The 7393-nt window shown below is 45.1% G+C and overlaps 1 long non-coding RNA gene across 4 annotated transcripts in view; it reads left to right on the top strand.

Moving 5' to 3' along the window:
• LOC144240086 (uncharacterized) overlaps window positions 1-7393 on the top strand; it is a 185206-nt gene that overhangs the window by 167058 nt on the left and 10755 nt on the right. The gene's annotated exons all lie outside the window — the stretch shown is intronic.

Genomic DNA, 7393 nt, shown 5'->3' with positions numbered 1-7393 from the left:
CAGGGAACTTCCATTTCGTGCCCGTGGTGCTGAGGGCAAGGGGATGGGCATGTTGAGAAGGTCCATGCATAAAATAAGTAAATTTCTATTATCTGTGGCAATGAATACTTTGGAGATGGGGTGCCTGTGTGGCTCAGTCTGTTAAGGGTCTGACTCTTGATTTGGGCTTAGGTCATGATCTTGTGGTTGGTGAGATCGAGCCCCGCATAGGCTGGCGTGGAGCCTGTTTGGGGTTCTCTCTCCCCACCCCCCGCCCCTCCCCCACTCACATGTGTGTGTCTCTCTCTACCTCCTTCAAAGATACATACATACATACATACATACTTTGGAGATAAGCAAAGCAGGAAAGGGGACCAAAGGGCAAGGGGAGGGGCCTTTGCACTTTGACGTAGGAAGGTCGGGGTGTCATTTGAGCACAGAAGGTGAACATGAGGCCTTGTAGGGAAAACGGAACAGCAAGTGGACGAAACCCCTCAGCCCTCCAATATTCCCTGTCTTTGAAGACTGAACCTCTCAAGTACTAAGATATTATGCAATGTCTTGCTTCAGTGCTTTGCATACACTGTTCCCTTTCCCTGATCCCTACCCACCTGTCTTTTCTGCCTAGCCAATTCCTTCTTGTCCGTCAAGACCCATATCAGATGCCACCTCCCCTATGAAACTTTCTCCAAAGCCTCCAGGCACTTGTCATTGCTACTTCCTTTGCACTCCCATAATGCCATGCTCACTGCTTACTAGAAGCTCTCATTTAGTACTTTTCCTGGGGCGTCACACGTGTTTTGCAGAATTCTCACAACAAGGGGTAAGCTATTACTATCATCCTCGCTGTTAGACATATAAGGAAACAGGTCCTAACAGGTTGAGTAACTTGTCCCCGATCATCAGCTAGGTTTGGAAGACAGGACGTGAAAGTCAACAACCCACGCTCCAAAACAAGGCTCTCCCCGCAATTCCAGGAGCCTCACCTTGCACTGGGTAAATTATATTTGTGTCAGAATTTTCTGCTATTTCTTGATTAACTTGAGGACAGACACCATTTCTGTTTGAATGGGGGAGGGGTTGTCTGGGGAGTAGTAGATAAATATTTGGTCAGTGAATAAAGGGATGAATCAGTCACCAACAGTTCAGGCATTCATGTGGAATTTATTTTTGAGCTCGGGCCTTCCCGTGCTGTCTAAATCATACCTTCGAAGTGACTCCTTACTCCACCTGACCCCACCAGAACCAAGTGGTGCTGGGGAAGGGATTCCTTCCACAGTTAGATATTGCTTCCTTTATTGTCTCCTTTGGGGGCTCTGAAGTAAAATGGTTTGCAACAGCTAGGGGAGCACAGGTCAGCACTGGAGCGCAGAGTGTATGGAGGGCGGGGCAGCACTTGGGCCCAAAGGCCCCTGAGTAGCCTGGACCCAGATGGTAAGACATTCTCTCCTCTGCCTCCCAATTGTCTCAGAGTTTCTCCCCCAAACACATTGGCAAACCTCAGATGCCAGGTCTCCAGGCAGGATATAAAGAGACTGGGTTCCCCGAGTCTTTCTGAAAAGGTAAAAAGTATAGTTTGCTGTTGGCTGGGCCCTAAGATAATAAATGAGATCTATGGCCATATTCTAATAAGGGAGAAAAGGGAAGGAAGGTCTAAGGGTGACCAAGAAGGTGACCACGAAGGGACAAGGTGGTCTTAGAGAAGACAATTTACTCATGGAGAATTTTCCCTGTTCCTGGTAGACAGCTCTGAAATGTTTTCTGACTCAGTTACCTGGGTTGAGGGAAAGGAGCTGCTTTTGCTTCTGGTAGTTGGAGATGGTATTTTTCTTCTAAATCAGGGTAAGGAAATATTTATGTCATATTAGTTTACTTTCTAAAGGACTTTCTAACAGTCAGTATCTCAATATTAAACTCAAAGTTGCTAATAATTCCTACTCCACCTCCCTCATTCACTCATTCAACAGTATTAGGAATCAAGGATATGCCTGGTTTGTGCGATGAGCCTCGGAAACCAAGAAGCCATGGTCTGTCTTCAAAGGGGCTTCAGTCCAGAAAGGGACAGACAGTAAGTGCGGCAGCAGGCACAGGTACCGTGACTGTCAGGGCCACCCCTGCAGCTCAAAACAGGGGAGACAGGCTCCAAAGATGAATCATGTGTGAGCAAAGACTTGGAAATATTTTAGTTGTTTTTCTTTGCTGGGGGGATTGGATGGAAGAAGACTCAGAGCCTGTTTTAAATGGAATTATTTTATTGTTTAAACTTGAAAGCGATTCATTATGTTTTTAAGGGGGATGGAAGGACTGAGACAGAAGCCCCGAAGTATTCCGTTTTCACAAAGCCCCGACACCCCCTTCTAGGGTGGGTAAGATTTCAGGTCCATGGGGAGGTGGGGAGAAGTGGGGACACCCCACACCATACCGCACGACCCACACCCCAGTAGAGGTAGAGGTAAGGCATGACCCTCGGGTGCCTCTCTGTAAAACCGAAGTGTCACATTAGATATTCTCTCCAAGGCTGAATCGAGTGCTCTCATTTTGCAACTCCACCCTATCAACCATTTTCATCTCAGTGTGCTTTTTATGGTATGTTATCTTGAAAGTTGAGGGTTTGCGATCAGAGAGCAGGGAGTCAGTAAGGGTAAGGTGGGGAAGAGTCTGAGGGAGGTTGAGAGTGAGGGAGCACTGTGTGGTGAGGTGGGGTNGAAAATCACTTGAAAGGGAGACTTCTTCTGATCCTTATCCTTTTGTCTTTGGCATTTTCTTTTCCCCACTAGTGACCAGTGTTTCTTCACTGGACATAATGATAGATAACCAGCATCACCAAGGCATTTGTTTAATGCTTTGGTCCCACTAGGAGTCCCAGTCTTCATTTGTTATACTTTAGTGTGGGCCAGGTACTGTGTGCCTTTGGACAATGCTTGGAGAGAGTTTTGAAGCAGATGCCTTCAAACTATGCCATGAAAGAATAAATAAGGAAAGTAAAAACAAGAAAGCTTTGTTTAGAATCTTGCTATTTACAAAGAAGTGTGTTACCTCATTCCCCCGGGCACAGCCCAGTTGGGCTGTGCCACTCTTTACAACTTTCTGGAGAGGAAAGCAAGGGCACGTGGAGTTAGAAAGCTCAGCCAAGGTTATACGTCTGGTTGTTACCAGATGTGAACCGCAGGGCACAAATATTAAGGGAAAAGATGAAGGGAGAGTGAAGAATCCACTCCTTTTGGTGCAAGTGGGCCAGCAAGGCAAATGATACCCCCTTACTCCAGCCTGAAAAATGAGAAGGGGTCACCCACACATATGGTGCAGTGAGCACACATCATTTCCTGCTCTGCAGCTGCCTTCTTCTCAGCATCTGAGAAGCCCCCCTTTATTCTGCTTAGAAACAGCTCCCTAAGAAACAAACCTCCTCTGGGGTGTTTAGGACTGAGTGTGTTTGCCAGTGTAACAGTTTTTCTTTCTTTCTTTCTTTCTTTCTTTCTTTCTTTCTTTCTTTCTTTCTTTCTTTCTTTCTTTCATCTATCTATCTATCTATCTATCTATCTATCTATCTATCTATGTATCCTATATTTATTTTGAGAGACAGAGAAAGCACAAGTGGGGGAGGGTCAGAGACAGAGGAGAGAGTGAGAAACCCAAGCGGGTTCCACACAGACAGTGTGGAGACGGATGCTGGGCTCAAACCCACGAACCATGAGATCATGACCTGAGCCAAAGTTGGACAGCCTTTCCTGCCCAGCTCCCATGAAGAGAGAGGGTGTGACTCAGCAGACACCCGGGTTGGGGGTTGGGGGAAAGGTGGGAGGAAGGTGAGGAGAGCACCGAGCACCGCAGTGTGGCTCAGGGATGGTTTGGGGTCCCACCCTGGCCCCCCTACCCCCACAGGAGCAGTGAACTGAGCCTTCCATCTGTGGCCTTGTGCCCTTTTACCCTTTCATGGGCCCAAATGGGCTTCCACCCAGACCACAGGCTTAGACAGAATCCTAAGTATGAAAATATAACATTAAAAGTAGAAAAACAAATATAAATAACTATTGTCTTTCTTTTTATAAAAAACATGATTATATAGGATCTCTATTATAATTTCTTCCTCAAAGAATTTTGGGGGTTTTCCTCCTCCCAACTGTACTGCAAGGTGAGTTCAAGGTGAAATCCCAGAGCCTAATGTAGGGCTTGCTGCTTGGAGAGTTTTTATTGACCAAAGAAGCCTCCCAATCCCCAACCGCACACCTAAGGCTGAGAAGAAGGTGAGGTGAAGGTGAAGGTGAAGGTGAAGGTGAGGTGAAGCAAGGAAGGCTAGGATCTTCTCCAGTAAGTGTAAGTGAGGATTTTAGAGTTTAACAAAGATGGCTACAGTTTGGGGTGGACCAGGACTCCTTCCCCCCACTCCCTGCCTCCCTCCCTCTTCTCGCTCTCTCTTTCCCTCCCTCCTTCTCCCCTCCCTCTTCTCTCTCTCTCCCCCTCCCTCCTCCCTTGTCCCTTCTATCTCTCTCTTTCTTTTTTATTTTAATTGGGAAAATATGAGCACACATGGTAAACTGAGAGGGACCAGCTTTTAGGGAGAGATACCGCTTATAATTGTCGTATTTCATCAAACCCAATATGCCATCAGTTTGAAGATGAATAACTACTTTGTATATCTCTAAGAAGGAAAAGATGTAGCCAAACTATGATATCCCATCCTGATTTCAGAGATGTTAAAATGGGGAAAATGTGCAATATATTCAATACTTAAAAAGCACTACTACTACGTCCATCTGAAAGTTAAGCAAGTGGTCGTAAACAACGTTATTAGACAGCTCGTGTTGATTTAACCCTTATCTAATGTTACTGTGCGCCAAGTACTGTTCTTAGTATTTTATAAATAATAGTTAAAGTGAATTATTGAAATCCTTGAAAGTAACCGGTGACAGAAGTACTGTTATCACCCCCACTTTACAGATCAGGAGGCTGAGGCGTTGAGACATTAAGAAATTTTCCCAAAGTCAATAAGTAGCAGATCTGAGCTTCAAACTCTGGTCATTGCCCTCAATGTGTTCTTCTCACCACTAAGGAATGCGATGGCCTGCAGTAAATCTTACTGCATAAGATTCACTTACTGAATAAGTGAACGAGTGACTGAATGAATGCAACGAGTGACTGAATGAATACAAAGAAGAATCAGCACCGATTTCAAGCACGGGACTTAGCATGAATGTCCCCCGTCTGTCCCTCGTCCTCAGGAAAAGGGCCAGCACGTCTTCCTTAAGTTCAAGGCCTTAGTACATTTTAAAGGAAGTGAAGAAACCAGAGCAGGGAGTGGGGCATGGCGTATGGAAGGGAAAGAAAAGTTGCAAAATAATCAGCAGGACTGTTTTGTACTTGTAACTCTGCTATTCGTCCAACTAGAGTCTAATGATTTATCAATAAGCTCATCCGGACCGTGAAAAAGGACGGTGTTCTGGGAGAGAGTGCCACCTATTGAATGACCATCACCACAGCTGGAGAATTTCATCAGGGATACCCAAGACAATGGGACAAAACAGCTTCAGAAATGGACCTATGACAGGAAAGCCAACTTCCCAACAAATGGTCTTGTACCTAAAGTTGAGTTCTTATCCAGGTCATTACCAGATGGTAATACTCAGAAAGCCTTCTTATAAGAGGTTAAAGAATCTGGAAAAGATCTCTTTGGCCCAAACAGTGAGGACTCTGCTGAATTCGATGGCCTGACTTGTGCAGTGTTGAGTCCAGTTTCTTTCTCTCTCTCTTTCTTGTTTTTTTTAAGTGTTTTTGTTTTGTTTTGTTTTAATTTACGTCCAAGTTAGTTAGCACATAGTGCAACAATGATTTCAGTAGATTCCTTAAGGTCCCTTACCCATTTAGCCCATCCCCCCTCCTACAACCCCCTCCAGCAACCTTCTGTTTGTCCTCTAGATTAAGAGTCTCTTTGGGTTTGTCCCCTTCCCTGTTTTTGTATATTTTTGCTTTCCTTCCCTTATATTAATCTGTTTTGTAGCTTAAATTCCTCATATGAGTGAAGTTATATATTAGTCTTTCTCTGACTGACTAATTTCACTTAGCATAATACCCTCCAGTTCCATCCAGGTCCAGGTTATTTCTGAGCTACACACGGCTGCAATGCACACAGAGGTAAACCTACACTCTTAGGAAGGAGGAAAACTACCAGTTACTGAGTCGCTAGTACATGCTTTATAAAAATATTAATTTCACTTTTATTCATACAGTAACTATTCAAGGCAGTTACTGTGTGCCAAGCACTGCCCCAGAAAATGGAAAAACAGTACTGAACAAAGGCAGTGGTCTGGATTCCTGCCCCTCAGCAGCTTACGTGGGGGCCGCAGGAGCAATTGACAGAATATAAGCAAGTACTATTGTATTTGAGACAGTGGTAAATGCTGTTGAGAAAATGAAACCAGAAAATGGGGTAAGAGCGGTCACAGTACTTAAAACTACCAACGATCTTGTGAGACAGTGTTATTATTCCCATTCCACAGGCTCTGAGAGGGAAAGTATTTAGTTCAAGTTCCTTTGAACTCAATTGAGAGCGAATGAGTGAGCAATGGAGCTAGCTAGGATTTAATTCTCGGCCTTTCTGAATCTAAAATGGTCTCACACCACTCCACAAGGCTGTCCAGGAAGAGTGAAGATGGGCAAGCAGTAGAAGATGGACTAGTTGGCATGCTAGGTCAATTATCATTTCTATTTTGTTGTAAGAATTGTTTATAACACCCAAGTGTCTCACAGCACCTGGGTGGCTCAATCGGTTAAGTGTCCAACTTCCACTCAGGTCATGATCTCACAGTTTGTGGGTTTGAGCCCTGCGTCGGGCTCTGTGCTGACAGCTCAGAGCTTGGAGTCTGCTTTGTATTCTGTGTCTCCCTCACTGTCTGCCCCTCCCCCACTCACGTTCTGTCTATCTCTCATAAATAAATACATGGTAAAAAACAAAACAAAACAGTATCCACGCATCTCTAGCAGGGCACACAGGTGAAAATACTATGTGGCTATTTACACAGATTCTCCGAATCCGATGGTCCTTGCTCATCAAGAGGGCCCTTAAGAGGGAAAAAATGAGCAAACACCCTTCCATTCTTAACATTTGCAAGAGCCAATTAGCCAGTGAGGCTTGTACTGATCTTGTAGCTTCAAGAAACAGGTATGACTTTTTTATAACACAAATCTCATCATGTCAGAGGATATGTGGACTTCCTTGTGCCTTCACAGTAAGCTGTCACTTCCAAGAAGCTGCGAAGAGGAGCGCTGGAGAGAGTTCCGTGGTGTGGTTCCTGCCGAGTCATATGTGGGGCAGAGAATATTGGGTCACCTCCCCAGAGGAAGAGGCTGCCCTTTGTGTTTGAGGTCGGAAGGATGTTGCCGTCCCCTCTGGATGTGCAAGGCAGGGTCTTCACATGGT

Source organism: Crocuta crocuta, unplaced genomic scaffold (assembly GCF_008692635.1).
Source record: "Crocuta crocuta isolate KB4526 unplaced genomic scaffold, BGI_CrCroc_1.0 scaffold81, whole genome shotgun sequence".
Taxonomy (NCBI): Eukaryota; Metazoa; Chordata; class Mammalia; order Carnivora; family Hyaenidae; genus Crocuta; species Crocuta crocuta.
Note: the sequence above shows the minus strand (reverse complement) of the source record. Positions and strands in the feature narration are given on the sequence as shown.